The sequence below is a fragment of the Pleurodeles waltl genome, chromosome 5 (assembly GCF_031143425.1).
Source record: "Pleurodeles waltl isolate 20211129_DDA chromosome 5, aPleWal1.hap1.20221129, whole genome shotgun sequence".
Taxonomy (NCBI): domain Eukaryota; kingdom Metazoa; phylum Chordata; class Amphibia; order Caudata; family Salamandridae; genus Pleurodeles; species Pleurodeles waltl.
The window spans coordinates 1,020,796,979-1,020,812,606 of NC_090444.1; positions in this window are offsets into that span (position 1 = coordinate 1,020,796,979).

A 15,628-nucleotide genomic window follows, 5' to 3' on the forward strand; every position below is an offset into this window, starting at 1 on the left:
ATGGACACACATCACTAAAGCATGGCCACTGCACATAGCCATACACCCCCCTAAACCATCATCACACAAGGTCCACACAGGAATGCAAGCACTGGGGTATACGGTCACCCACCCATTGCACACCATGCCACACACAGATGTAATAAACATCCCTTTATACCCCTGCAGGACCCTACCCAACGTCACTGGACAGGAGGGTCCACACATGTCCACGCCACCAACAGAAGAGGCCCAAAGTGATGACAGCACCTCTGTCCAACTGGATCTAGATGGCCAGCCCGGCCCATCGCGGACCTTGGGACAGTTGGTTCCCCACACCCAGTCACAGGCCACCACAGAGCTTCCCCCCTCTGGAAACACCAGCACAGCACCCACCCAGCGGGCCCATACCTCTGTCCCAGGATACGTCAATCAGCAGTGTGTCCACCACTACAGGGAACCCAGGCTAACCCACCACCCCAACAACAACAGGGACCTGGGGGCACTGGTAGTGGGCACACGGTCCAGGGGACGGAGGCCCAGGAACACAGGGGAACTGGGAGGGCTGCTGGGCGACAGGGGGCGGACAGGCCCAGGGAACCCACTCTCCATGAGGCCCTCTCCTCCATCATGGGAGCCTACCACCACTCCCAGGAGACAATGGCAACGGTACTGGCCAAGTTTCAGGAGACCCAGCGCCTGCAGGAGGAACAATATATGGGCTTCAGGGAGGAACTCAGAACCATCAGTTCCACCCTGGGCAAGATCGTAGGGGTGCTGAAGGAAGTACTCAACACCAGGAGGGAAACTGTGGCACTACAAGGGGCCCCTGACACTATCCTGGATGAGGAACTGCCCACCACCTCCGCCAGCGCTTGTGGACAGGAGGCACCGCCACAGAACCACCACACCAGCACCCCACCCCCTGCAGAGGGAGAACCACCTCGCAAACGGTCCGTGAGATCCAGGAACAAGACAGAGAACGATGCCAAGACCCCCGCCAAGAAATGAGACCAAGCTGATTGTCATCCTCCTGTCCCACTTTGTCACCCTGTCCATCCTTAAACTGCCCCAGCTCCACTTCCTATGCCCATTTGCGCAATGCACCTGTGAGACTAATAGACTGGACTCTGCCAATGGACATTCCTCCGCCATCACCCCTCACCATTTTGCTACCCCCTCCAATTTTGAGCACTGAAATAAACACCCTTAAAGCACAAAACAATCTGGAGTCAGTTTATGATTTCGGAATACTGTATTAGCAATTACTGTGGCAAAAAGCTCTTTCACTTTGACTAATGTCAACATACCCATGTCACACAGCTCTAGTCCATGAGGAATCAAAGCAGATGTCACACTGTGGGACCCAGATCTGTGAAATTGTAAAGGAAAGTGAAAACTCAGTGACCATACACTGGGTGAAAACAACCGACAGTAGAGAGGTAGTGGTGTTTAAGTACATGTAGAAGGCAGGTTTGTATTCTTACCTGTGTTTCACTAGAAATATTACTGGATCACTGAGTCCCTGTTGTCCATGTCTTCTTCCTCTGCTTCCTCGTCTTCACTGTCCACAGGCTCCACAGCTGCAACAACACTGCCATCTGGACCATCCTCCTGCAGAAAAGGCACCTGTCATCTCAAAGCCAAGCTGTGAAGCATACAGCAGACCACGATGATCTGGCACACCTTCTTTGGTGAGTAGAATAGGGATCCACCTGTCATATGGAGGCACCTGAACCTGGCCTTCAGGATGCCGAAGGTCCGCTCGATCACCCTCCTAGTTCACCCATGGGCCTCATTGTAGCGTTCTTCTGCCCTTGTCCTGGGATTCCTCACTGGGGTCAGTAGCCATGACAGGTTGGGGTAACCAGAGTCATCTGCAAATGGCGAGGAACAACTGTTAGACACACACTAACCTGGAGGGATATCCCCAGACTCAGACAACCATTCCCACTGACTAGCTTCCAGGTGCTCACCTAATAGCCACACACGGTGCCTCTGGAGTTGACCCATCACATAAGGGATGCTGCTATTCCACAGGATGTAGGCGTCATGCACTGAGCCAGGGAACTTGGCATTCACAAGGGAGATGTACTGGTTGGCCAAACATACCATCTGTACATTCATCGAATGATTACTCTTCGGGTTTCTGTACACCTGTTCACTCCTGTGGGCGGGGACAAAAGCCACATGTGTCCCATCAATGGCCCCTATGATGTTGGGGATATGTCCCAGGGCATAGAAATCACATTTCACTGTAGGCAAATCCTCCACCTGAGGGAAAACGATGTAGCTCTGCATGTGTTTCAGCAGGGCAGACAACACTCTGGACAACACGTTGGAAAACATGGGCTGGGACATCCCTGATGCTATGGCCACTGTTGTTTGAAATGACCCACTTGCAAGGAAATGGAGTACTGACAGCACCTGCACTTGAGGGGGGATTCCTGTGGGATGGCGGATAGCTGACATCAGGTCTGGCTCCAACTGGGCACACAGTTCCTGGTTTGTGGCACGGTCAAGCCTGTATGTGATTATCATATGTCTTTCCTCCATTGTTGACAGATCCACCAACAGTCGGTACACCGGAGGATGCCGCCATCTCCTCACATGTCCTAGTGGACGGTGCCTATGAAGAACAACAGCGAGCACAGAGTCAAACAACTTAGATGTACATACCCACAGCTTACACAGAACACCAATCATAATCCGAAAAGTGTCCTGTATGTGTGTTGAGTCTAGGCCTGGGTTTGTGGGACGCAGTTGAAAATGAAGCCATCTGGGCCCCTGAAATGGCGGCTGCCTGACCTGTAAAGTGGGACAATGGGATGTGAGGTAACTGCGCTGGCATTGTACACCGTCGCGGTAGGTGGTCGAAGACCGCGGCGCAATGCTGCATTGGTTAACATTGGACCCAATGGGTCCCAGGAGCCAATGACGATGTACGCCGGCGGTGACGGTACGCACCGCCGCGGACGTGACCGCCATTTTCTATCTGTTCAATCACTCGATACCTGATCTTCGACAGGAGAGGACCTACACTGCAAGTGCTGCTGTGACCTCGGTCTGGAAGAGACACTGGCCCGAGTGTCTGGGGAAAGGGCCCCTGCCTTCAAATCGGAGGAGTTGGAGAAACTCGTGGATGGGGTCCTCCCCTAGTACACGCTACTGTGCGGTCCTCCAGACAAACAGGTACGTTCACTGCGAGCATGCTGAATGGGCTATGCCTGTGTGGAGAGGGGTGGATGTAAGAATGAAGGGGGGAGAGTGCGGCATGCATGAAACGACGGTCAGTGCATGTGCCACATGGCAAGGGTAGGGATGGGGGCCAATCACTTTGACGGTGCAGTTGGTAATAAGTTTCTCTTCCCCCTGTACAACTCATGTAGGTCAGCGCCCACCAGAAAAAATATATTTGGCGTGCCATCGCCAAGGATGTCCGGACCCTGGGGGTCTACCACAGATGGAGCACCCACTGCCGGAAAAGATGGGAGGACATTCGTCTCTGGAGCAAAAAGACGGCGGAGGCTCAGCTGGGGATGGCCTTCCAACGTGGGAGGGGTGCCCGTCGCACCATGACCCCCCTGATGTTCAGGATCCTGGCGGTGGCGTACCCGGAGTTGGATGGGCGCTTGAGGGCATCACAGCAGCCACAAGGGGGTGAGTACATTCTCATTCTGCTGACTTTGCGCGCAGTGGAGGGGTCTGGGTGGGGGGCTGTGGGTTTCCCTAGGCCAGGGCGAGTTCCGTAGGCAAGGTCCCTCCGTAAGGCAGGCCATGTGGCACCCCACCGCACCTCTGTAGAGTGACAACTACACCTAGTCATGCCCCTGTGTCACCCATGTGGGCAGATGTCGTCCATAGCCGAGTAGGCCATTTCCCAGGAATTGAACAGTGGAGCCCAAGAGCACGGCGTAGTGTAGGGGGCTTCTGTGTCTGTCGTGTCCGCCAACGGTAGAGGTAATACATGCACTCAACATGTCTTTCTTCTATCGTCCCCCCCCTTTTCTTTTTGTGGTCTCCCTGTTCTTGTGTGCATTAGCATCATCAGGTGGAGGAGCAGTGGCACCGGAGCACGAAGGGGCTGCATCCCACATGGCCATCGAGGGCCACACTATGGACTCGGACTTCACAAGTGGGATGGAGGGCGAGGGGAGCTCCACGGCGGGGACAGGAGCTGAGACCAGTGACACAGACTCGTCCTCTGATGGGAGCTCCCTTGTGGTGGCGGCAACATCTGTGCCCCCCCCATCTACAGGTACAGCCGCCACCCCTCCTTCCAGCACCGCCCTCCCAGCAGCCCCTCAGCCTTTGCCCCGTGCCCGCTCACCCGGGAGGGTGGGCATCACCTTTGCCCCAGGCACCTCAGGCCCTGCCCCAGTCACCCCTGCTGCCCTCAGTGAGGAGGCCATTGACCTCCTCAGGTCCCTCACTGTTGGGCAGTCTACCATTTTGAATGACATCCAGGGTGTAGAAAGGCTGTTGCAACAAACAAATGCATTCCTAGAAGACATTCATTGTGGTCAGGCGGCCCTTCAGCAAGCTTTTCAAACTCTGGCCTCAGCACTGATGGCAGCCATTGTCCCCGTGTCTAGCCTCCCCCCTCCAACTTCCTCCACCCAGGCTCAATCCCAGACCCAATCCCCTGTACCCCAGCCTATCCCAAGCACACCTCTAGACCAGCATGCACACACGTCAACACACAAGGGAAGCTCAGGCAAACATAAGCACCACACATCCCACAGGCACTCACGCAAGCATCACACACATGCTGACACACCAACATCCTTTGCCTCCACTGTGTCCCCCTCCTTCTTGTCTCCCTCCTCCCTCCCATTCTTGTCTACACTCACACCTGCATGCACTACCTCTACACCCACTACGTCCATCACCAGCACACCCACCACCACTACCATTCACACGTCCCCTGTGTCCTCTCCCAGTGTGTCTGTGATGCCCCCTCCCAAGATACACAAACGCAGGCACACACCCACCCAACAGACATCCACCTCACGACAGCCTCCAGCGCATGCACCTTCACCCAAAGTCACCAAACAAACACCTGCTATAACCACAACCTCTTCCTCCACTCCCAAACCCCCTCCAGCTACCCGTCCCACTGTCTCCCAAAAACTTTTCCTGTCCAACCTTGACCTCTTTCCCACACCTCCCCCACCCCATCCGTCTGATAGGTCCCGAACAAACACCTCAGCCACAACATCTCCGGGACCAGTGGTGACTGTAGTCACCGGAATCTGGAGTGCACCGGCCACCAGGGCAGCCAGTGTGGCACAGAGCCACAGCACAGACAGTCCCCCACCTGTCAAGCATCAGAAGTTGGCCAGTGCCCGGCGGGAGAGGGGGAAGACTCCAGCCACCAAAGCCGCTCCCAGGCGTACAGGTGGGATTGTGGAGTCAGCTGCGACACCTTCCAAGGTGGGGAAGGGGCACAAGAAACTCAGCAAGTCTGGGAAGAGCAGCACGGCGGAGAAGACCACCATCATCCCCGCTGCCCAGGAGCCCACTGCCAGCACCAGCCCGCTGCCCAGGAAGCCAGCCAGCACCAGCACTGCTGCCCAGGAGGCCGCCGCCACCAGCCCAGCTGCCTAGGAGGACACCGCCAGCACCAGCCCTGCTGCCCGGGATGCCACCGCCACCAGCCCTGCTGCCCAGGAGGCCAGCGCCAGCACCAGCCCTGATGCCCAGGAGGCCACCAGCCCAGCTGCCCAGGAGGCCACCGCCAGCACCAGCCATACTGCCCAGGTGGGCACTGCCACCAGCCCAGCTGTCCAGGAGGACACCGCCAGCACCAGCCCTGCTGCCCAGGAGGCCACCGCCACCAGCCCTGCTGCCCAGGAGGCGACCACCATACACCCCACTGGGCCAGAGAGGACCGCCAGCACAAGCCCCGCTGGGCCATGAAGGACCACCAGCACAAGCCCCGCTGGGCCATGAAGGACCGCCAGCACAAGCCCCGCTGGGCTAGAGAGGACTGCCAGCACAAGCGCCGCTGGGCCAGAGAGGACCGCCAGCACAAGCCCCGCTGGGCCAGAGAGGACCACCAGCAGCTGAGTCACTGCAAAGGAGCCCGCCGCTCCAAGCACTGCTGAACAGGGCATCGCTGTCTCAAGCACCGCTGAACAGGGCACCGCCGTCTCAAGCATCGCTGAACAGGGCACCGCCGCCTCAAGCACCGCTGAACAGGGCACCGCCGTCTCATGCACCGCTGAACTAGACACCGCCGTCTCAAGCACTGCTGAACAGGACACTGCCGTCTCAAGCACTGCCCGTCTCAAGCACCGCTGAACTGGGCACCGCCGTCTCAAGCACCACTGAACAGGGCACCGCCGTCTCAAGCACCACTGAACAGGGCACCGCCGTCTCAAGCACCGCTGAACTGGGCACCGCCGTCTCAAGCACCGCTGAACAGGGCACCACCGTCTCAAGCACCGCTGAACTGGGCACCGCCGTCTCAAGCAACGCTGGCCCATGAGCGCCAAGGGCACTGACGCTACTGAGTCCGTCAGGAGCAGAATGAAGCACTCTGGGCACCACGCCCCATCCAGAACCAATGGAGAGATCCATCCACTACCCCTGTCCTTAGCAGGATGAAGCACTCTGGGCACCCCCCCCCCTCCAGAACCAGTGGAGACTGTTATCCACTTGAGACACTGTGGCTGTGCACTCCCAGGATGGAACAGTGGGCAACCCACCCACTGTAGAGACTTAAGAGACTGTGGCTTTGCACTCCCCATGATTGAACAGTGGGCAACCCACCCACTGTAGAGACATGAGAGACTGTGGCTTTGCACTCCCCAGGATGGAACAGTGGGCAAACCACCCACTGTAGAGACGTGAGACACTGTGGTTTTGCACTCCCCAGGATTGAACAGTGGGCAACCCACCCACTATAGAGACTTGAGAGACTGTGGCTTTGCACTCCCCAGGATGGAACAGTGGGCAACCCACCCACTGTATAGACTTGAGAGACTGTGGCTTTGCACTCCCAGGATGGATCAGTGGGCAACCCACCCACTGTAGAGACTTGAGAGACTGTGGCTTTGCACTGCCCAGGATGGAACAGTGGGCATGTGGCCCCATCATGGATTTGGCGTTGTGCACTCAACCGGCTGAGGTGCCCCCCCTTTCCCTCCCCCTGAGGTGCCTGTTTTGTCGCTCTCTGATGCCCCTGCATTGTTCTCTCCGTCATGGACGGGGATCTTGTGTGGGCCTCGCCCATACCGTGTGGGCCCAGTGTTCCACGGACTACCAGGACTATTATGCTTGGTGTATATTTTGTTAATGGTGTATATATATATATTTTTGCCTACTTGCTTTTAATGTATTACATTGGTTACACTCATTTTCTTTGGTCTTTGCATTCTTCCGGGGGGGCTGGGGGTGTAACTGTGATGTATCAATATGTATTAGTGTGTGTGTTGTAGTGGGTGAGGGAGGGGGTGTTGCGTGTTGCGTGTGTGTGTCCCTGTTTTTTCCCTCCCCTGTGTCTTAGGTGCAGTACTCACCGTGGTCTTCGCCACCAGCGTTCGTGCTCCTGGTAGAGGAGCAGGAAGACTATCGCAGGGAGAATTTGGAGTTTCGGATCCATGGTGTCCTCGTTCCTTGTAGGGTGTGTAGAGGTGAGCGTTTTCCCTTCGGAATTCTGTTTCAGCTGTGTTTTTGTCCGCAGTGAATCCGCCCCGGAAAAGGTGGCGGATTGGTAGGTTGTGATACTGTGGGCGGTACTTTGTCTCCCGCCTGTCTGTTGGCGGTGACTGCTGCGCTGTTTGTTTGTACCGCCATGGCGGTCGGAGTGTTAAAGTGGCTGTCTTTGTTGGCGGTTTCCGCCACGGTTGTAATTGCAAAGTTTTTACCACTGGCCTGTTGGCGGTCTTACCGCCGCTTTAACACCGACTGCCAGGGTTGTAATGACCACCTGAGTTTTGATAACACACCTTCATGGTTTGGACACCATCATCTTTGTCATTTTTGTGGAGCAAAATGAATTAAATGTATTGCAGATGCTAACTCCTTTTCTACACTTTCAGTGGACAACCAAAGGTCCATACGACCAGTGGAGGAGCTTGTACCCCAATTATAATTAAATATTTAGGTTCAAAGAAATCTCCCTGATCACTACTCTGTCATTGATGCTATGGAGTATCCTCTCCTCCAAACTGTAAATCACCTCACAGATATTTCTGCTTTGTATTTGTGTTGTTTGGGAACCAATATGTTTTTTTTCTTAGGCTTGACTCTCCATGCAGGAATAGCAAGTTTTCTTCTCATTCAGGAAGTTATCATCAAATTGGTCATGGAGTTTGGTTGGTTCGATGTTGTGTGATTTTGGGGACAAGGTAATGATGGGATTAATTATATTGATTGATATTTTTACCTCTTTCTGTTGTCAGGGTACTTTCAGATGTACACATTGATGCGACAATGTTGATTGGTATATAGAAGTGATCAGATCAATCAGCTGTTAAGGAGATGAAAGATCTGGATACAATATTTTTTCCAGGTGACACAGTCATGTGTGGGGCCTTTAACATAGTTGAAGCTGAGTGTTTATAATTCTTTAGGGCTGTTTTGTACATGCAAGACTACAGTGATGTAACAAAACTGAAGGCCCCGCCCTGCAAAGAACATGGAGAGAGCCCATTCTGGACTTACTCAGGCCAGGTGGAGTGCTCAGGAGGCCACTTGGAGCTCATCCCCCACATCCTGCGGGGGCTGCAGGGGCCTTTGTTACACCACTGCATGACTTGTAATTGTTTCTAGGTTATTGGTACTAGTGTCAAGTACTGTTTTCTTATAAGACATGTAGGGGCATATTTACAAGCCCCTCGCTCCACTGAAGTGTCACTTTTTGTGAAACTCTGTTGGTGCTGTGTACCGCGCCATATTTAAAAGGTGGTGGTAGGCCACTTCTTGTGGCTTAAGGGCACCTTGTAAATACGGTCCCCTCCGATGCAGTTTTCTGCTGAAGAGCGGGGTGCCATGGTGCAATGGGTGTTGATGTGGGTATTCCGCCGCAACACCCATTGTTTTTTTTTTATCCTACCCCAGATTTACAAGGAATCCTAAATCTGAGACAGCGCATAAAACTAAAACCACCCCAGGGGTGGCGTTAGTGTGGCGCAATGAGTAGAAATATTTGTATTTCTCCTCGTTTTTTCTTTTTCCTTGTGTGCTCCATTCTGCAGCATATATAGGAAGAGCAAAACATAATTAATGATTGTTTATGTGCCGGTAGGTGTCCCTTCCTTTACATAAACAATAATTCAATATTGAGGATTTGCTACTTATATGTGTCCTGCATTCTACAGCACACATAGAAGTGCCAAGTCACCACTGTAGATTGTTTATGTGCAGGAAAGGAACTTCCTGCACATAAACAGTCATTCCCTTCAATGCAGACACTCTTGAACTTTGGTGCAAGGATGCCTGGGCTGACACTGGCAGCTAAATTTAGAACCAGTGCTCAAGGAAACATGGGTGCACTGTATTTTTGTAAATACGGTGCATCCCTGCATTTCAGAACTGACGCAGCGCAACGCTGCAAATTTTGGTGCCAGCTCCTCGTAAGTATGCCCCATGGTATGTTTTCTCCTTTGGGCGATGATGAGATGAATGATTGGCAGGAATTATCCTATTCAAGAGGCGGCGATGTATAAAATGGTATCAGGAGTGGGCTATATCGATGTAATTATGTATAGACTGCTTGCTTAGCAGGAAAACTCACAGAAAAACGTAATTCAGACTATTTGATTTTAAGAGCCTAGAACAATGTGTCACCCATGTTTATTTACTATTATTTACTATTATTTAAACATATAAAAATATAAAGTTGAAAAGGAACTTGCCCTGCTTTTATTCCACAACCATATTCTGCTTAAAATAGCAGACCATCTTTTGTATACATTCCCATAGGATCGCGGTCTATGGGCGGTCATTACCATAGAAACTTGAAATTGTACCCCCAATTCTCCCTTATGGCAGATTTCAACTGTAACATTGTGAAACTATTGAATAATGCACCTGCCACTTTTCTTAAACACCTGCATTATGTAAGGATTAATAGTATGTTTTTCTCAAATGCGTAGGTTCCAAAAGCTGAGAAAAGCTAGCAGGTGGTCCTGTTGACCTTAGACAGACTCAGATGTTGAGTTAGAAACTGCCACCATTTTGGGCAACATTGTAAAATCTTTGACCCAGATTTAAGAAGGCCTAGTGCCACCTTGCGCCACATTAGTGTAATTTTTTATGACCCTAAAATAGCTCAATGCGGCTAAATTCACAGCACCAGATTTACAAATTGGCCCAATACATGCATTGTGGTAATCCCTTGTGCCACATTATGTCTGTGCCAGGCATAATGTTCCTTGTTAGGGGGACCGCAGAAATGGTGCAGTGGAATCTAAGAGATTCCGGTGCACCATTTTTAGTGGCTATTTTTAACGCCTTCACAGAGCAGGCGTCAAAAGAGGGCACACCATTATTCTTAATGGGCCCCTATGTACTTTGCAGGATTAGCACCAACATTTTTGGCGATAATCCTGCAATGTGCTACAATAGCGTCAAAAACGTATGAATCTATTGTCCCTAACCTGCACCATGATGTGCTGTATGTTAAATATGGCGCACACATGGTGGAGTTAGGGGGAGCTAAGGGGCACAAGAAAAGTGACGCTGTATATAATGCAGCACCACTTTTCTTAAGTTTGTTTCTATGTATGAAAAAGGCAGTGTAAAAGCCTTGAAAAACAGCCAATTACAGTCCTAATATAGTGTATTTTCAGGAAGCCACATACAAAGCCAACTCTAAAAATTGTGGATACCTCTCTGTTTCTTTCTATATTTGTCACAGGACAGCGTGTGTCTATTTTCAGGGAACATGTGGATAATCATTTTTCATCTTTCCGTGACAAGCTCTAGATGGAATTACTTGACACGGATTATTGACTTCAGCAAACATGTCAGCCTCAGATATCAGCTTTGCCCATGTTTTATCAGCTTCTGCCTTATTGTCTGTATTCGGTACTTGGGTCCGCCTGCCGCTCTCATAGATAAACGAGGAAGAAGCTCGCAAATTAAATGTCATTTTTTTTATTTCTCTCTACTCGTCCACTGATGGCAATGTGTCTACCAGCAAACGCAATTTGTTTCAATAAATAATTTGAGGTATAACTGTTTTATTAGGGCACAATTAGTCTGTTTCTTAAAAAATGTTGACCCATATTTATACTTTTTGACGCAAAACTGCGCTAATGCAGTTTTGCGTCAAAAAAATTAGCGCCGGCTAACGCCATTCTGAAGCGCCATGCGGGCGCCGTATTTAATCAATGACGTTAGCCGGCGTTAGCCGCCGGCGCTGCCTGGTGTGCGTGGAAAAAAACAACGTACACCAGGCAGCACCGGCGTAGGGGGATATGGGGCTTGGGCGTCAAAAAATGGGGCAAGTCAGGTTGAGGCAAATTTTTCGCCTCAACCCGATTTGCGCCATTTATTTCGACTCCCAACCCCCATAGAAATGACTCCTGTCTTAGCAAAGACAGGAGTCATGCCCCCTTGCCCAATGGCCATGCCCAGGGGACTTATGTCCCCTGGGCATGGTCATTGGGCATAGTGGCATGTAGGGGGGCACAAATCAGGCCCCCCTATGCCATATAAAAAATAAAAAAAATACTTACCTGAACCTACCTTAATGTCCCTGGGATGGGTCCCTCCAGCCTTGGGTGTCCTCCTGGGGTGGGCAAGGGTGACAGGGGGTGTCCCTGGGGGCATGGGAGGGCACATCTGGGCTCCTTCAGACCCCACAGGTCCCTTAACGCCTGCCTTTTGCAGGCGCTAAAAAACGGCGCAAAAGCAGCCGTACGTAATTTTTTTTGACCCGCCCACTCCCGGGCGTGAATTTTGCCCGGGAGTATAAATACGACGCACATGCCTCGGAGTCAATTTTTTAGACGTAAACGCCTACCTTGCATCTCATTAACGCAAAGTAGGTGTCCACGCTAAAAAATGACGCAAACTCCATGGACTTTGGCGCTAGACGCGTCTAACGCCAAAGTATAAATATGGAGTTAGTTTTGCGTCGGAATTGCGTAAAAAAAAACCGACGCAATTCCGGTGCAAACGGAGTATAAATATGCCCCGTTATGTCGAGCATAGCAGTGCGCAAGCGCTACATTTCCGACGTGTTGGTTTGTATCTGGGCTTTTAAGCACACCTACCTCACGCTCATCAATACCACTCGTTCCTGGTCTTGACCTTCGAAAATTCTTTGTTGACATTGGTAAATGCTTTACCTTTCTCCCTCCTTGGGGAGGTTTTGTTGCCGCCTAGGCAATCTCCCCTGTTACACGGCTAATTGCACTTTTGCCAATAAGTTTGATTGCGAGAGAACTTATTTTTCCTTTTGTGAGTCACTTAATGCTGATGCTCATGGCTGTCGTGGCGCTGTGAATCAGCTCGCTCATGTGAAACTGTTTTTCATTTTCCATTTATGGGGCAAGAAAAGTCTGGTTATGAGTTTCAACGCTAATAACTCTAATTCGAGCAAATGCGAGACCTATTGCATTGCAAATGCTTGTTTTGTTTTATTATGCACGTCCATCAGTGCGCGCCTTGTGTTCATATTGGACAAGCGGGCACATTTCTGCTTCCCTGAGAAATTGAAAACTTTGGCGACGGCCCCTACTACTCTCACCTTTCCTGCCACACTTCTCCATAGCAAAGTTAATTGCGAGGTATTTTAACGTTAGTCATTTTCTGTTGGAAAATGAGCAAAGAATTCATGAGCCGAAAAAGTGCTAACCTCAAAAGGTAAACTCAACCAGATCATAATCTTTGGCAAGGCAAGAGAACTTCAAGAGATAAATAAGACACGATTAAAAGAAGCAGGACGGCCTAGGGCACTTTCAAGAAATCATTGACAAATTAACTCCAGTTACAAGCAGAGCACGATTCCACTGAATGGAGAGCCTTGTTGTTGACCAATTGGTATACTATGGTGGTGTTTACAAAGACATATATGATGTTATATTACTGGCATTTGTATAGCACAAAGTCTGCGTTTAGTAAGGCCTCCTGGGGCTGCTGCTTGTCTAAACTGCGTCTTCTATCCATTTAACCTTTACATTGCTCGCAGGAGTCTGAAAGTACCGTCGATGATGTGTTTAGAGTATCCTCGTTCTTGTATAGGATTTTATGGTGCGACTTGATCTGAGGACGATGGGTGATTGAATATCTAATTTTTCATCTACACTCCTGTTTGGAGGCAATTTCAAATAATATATCTTGGAGTATATGCTATCACTGTCAGAAAAAAAGTCAGAAGGACTTTAGAAAATGTATGTGCAATACCTGCTTCAGTAATATGCCACTGTCCAGCACTAAACTATTCTAAGTTTGGCATTGCGACTTAACCAGACAGGGTTGTCATTCATTCATGACGGCAAAGTACATATCATATCTGAGCTTTGTTGATACATATGAACTATCTGTGTAATGTGTTCTGTAGGATATTTCTGTGCGGTTAGATAGCCTCTCTGCTTGTTAAGGTTGGACTTGGTCATCTCTGCAGGTCACACTCAAACATTTCGCCTTCACCCCTTCCTATTTTTGCTGAGTTAGTTTTTGTTGGTCTTAAGACTCTGTGAACTTTACTACTGCTAACCAGTGCCAAAGTGCTTGTACTCACTCCCCTAAACATGGTTAAATTGGTTACGCCTGAATTGCACATTTAATTTACTTATACATCCTTATTAGAGTGGTATACCATACCCAGGGCCTGTAAATTAAATTCTACTAGTGGGCCTGCAGCACTTATTGTGCCATCCCCTTAAGTAGTCCTTAATACATGTCCCAGGCCTGCCATTGCGCCTGACTGCAGTTTTAAACCGCCAATTCAACTTAGCAATACAAACCCATTGCTAATCCTTAAACTCCCTTTTTTGCATGTAAGGCACCCCTAAGATAGGCCCTAGGTAGCCCATAGGGTAGGATGCATTGTAATTGTATTTAGTGTCAAATAATTTATTATTTTACTTTGTTTGGTGTGGGATTTTTCTTGTATTGTGTTTTCACTTTGGTACAGTTTATGTGGTGAATTATGACTTTACACATTGCTTTTTAGTTAAGCCTGACTGCTTTTGTCCCAAGCAACCAGAGTTAATCAAAGGTTAATGTAATGAATGTTGTGCTTCATCCTGAGAGGTATTGTGACTATTGTTTGAACAGGGATCACCAGCCCTTCATCAACAACTCAATTTTTCATAGCATATATGTGCTTTGTTGAGTGCATATGGAGTGTACTGTCTAATGTGTTCTGTTGCATGCGTATAGGTATTGTGTTATCTTGGCAAGTGCTGTTGGGAGCAATGTCATACCCATTTATAAAGGCGTACCTGTGTTCTGCTGTGTAGGCAAGCGTATGAAAATGTCTATTTGTGCATGATCTCCTCCATTTTATTTGAAGTATTGCTGTTGGTTTCTGGACTCTGTGCAGTGGGACCTTGCTAATCAGGCAGTTTACCAAGGACCTACATGTTAAATACATCTAGTTGACTGCTGCATCCATTGTGCCACCACTAAAGTGACAATGTAAAGCATGGCTTCGCCTTCCCCTACAGTGTGAGTGTGCAGTTGTAAACTGCCATTTAGACATGACAAAATAGCATTTTTGACTGGCCTAAACCTTTTTTACACTTGTAAGTGACCAATAAGGTAGGGGTTATATGCCTACAGGGCAGGGTACATGGTATTTAAAAAGCTGGCATGTATATGTAAAGGTTTATATGTCCTGGTAGTAGAAAAAATCCAAAGCCGTTTTTCATTGTGACACTGCTAGCTCCCCTAATAGTTGACACTGATTTACACTATTGTGCTTTACAAAGGGCTAAATCCGGTTGGGGAGCATCTAAAAAATAATATAAGGACTCATGTTTATAGTAATTTAGAATCCAATGTAATGATACAATTGGATTTTTCATTACTATTGTAGAAAAGACACTTTTAGAAAGTGTGTTGTTCCTGTCTGAAACCAAGAGGCATTTTGTCCCTTGTTCAACTGTGACTTAGCTACTGATGCCCCCCTGTGGTGCGGTGTGTTTTGCTCCCAGGTATTAGTCAAAAGGCCTTGGGTATAAGGAAGAAGTTTCCCTCTTTGTGACACGATGTTCAGAGTTCCCCAGGAGCAGTATCCTTAACAACACAGCTTCAGGCAGCAAGGACTCTGCAATCAAAACTATCGGAGTTTCAGAGTGGCCAGATGAGTGGAGTTAAATTAGGTAGTGTAGTGTGGGGGAAATAAGTATGTAATGAGAGGTTGTTGCAGTTTATTGGGGGGGTCTGCAGCAAATGAAGTTAAAAAGTACCAAATATTTATAATTAAACAAGGAAATACCTTTAGAAGAAACAAGGAAATACTGTTGAACTTCAACAAAACGAATTCTCTATCCATGCCGTCTCTTTTAATAAAGCATGTTCTATGGATTAAAGGTGCACATTTCTTATAATTTTTATCATAACCTTTATCTCAAGTTCGGAATATTAATTACCGTATACTTCTCCCACAATCAGCTGAGTGCAAGTTGTAAGAAAACCTATCATTCAGAATACCATGTCTGTCTTTCTTCCTGTGCCATAC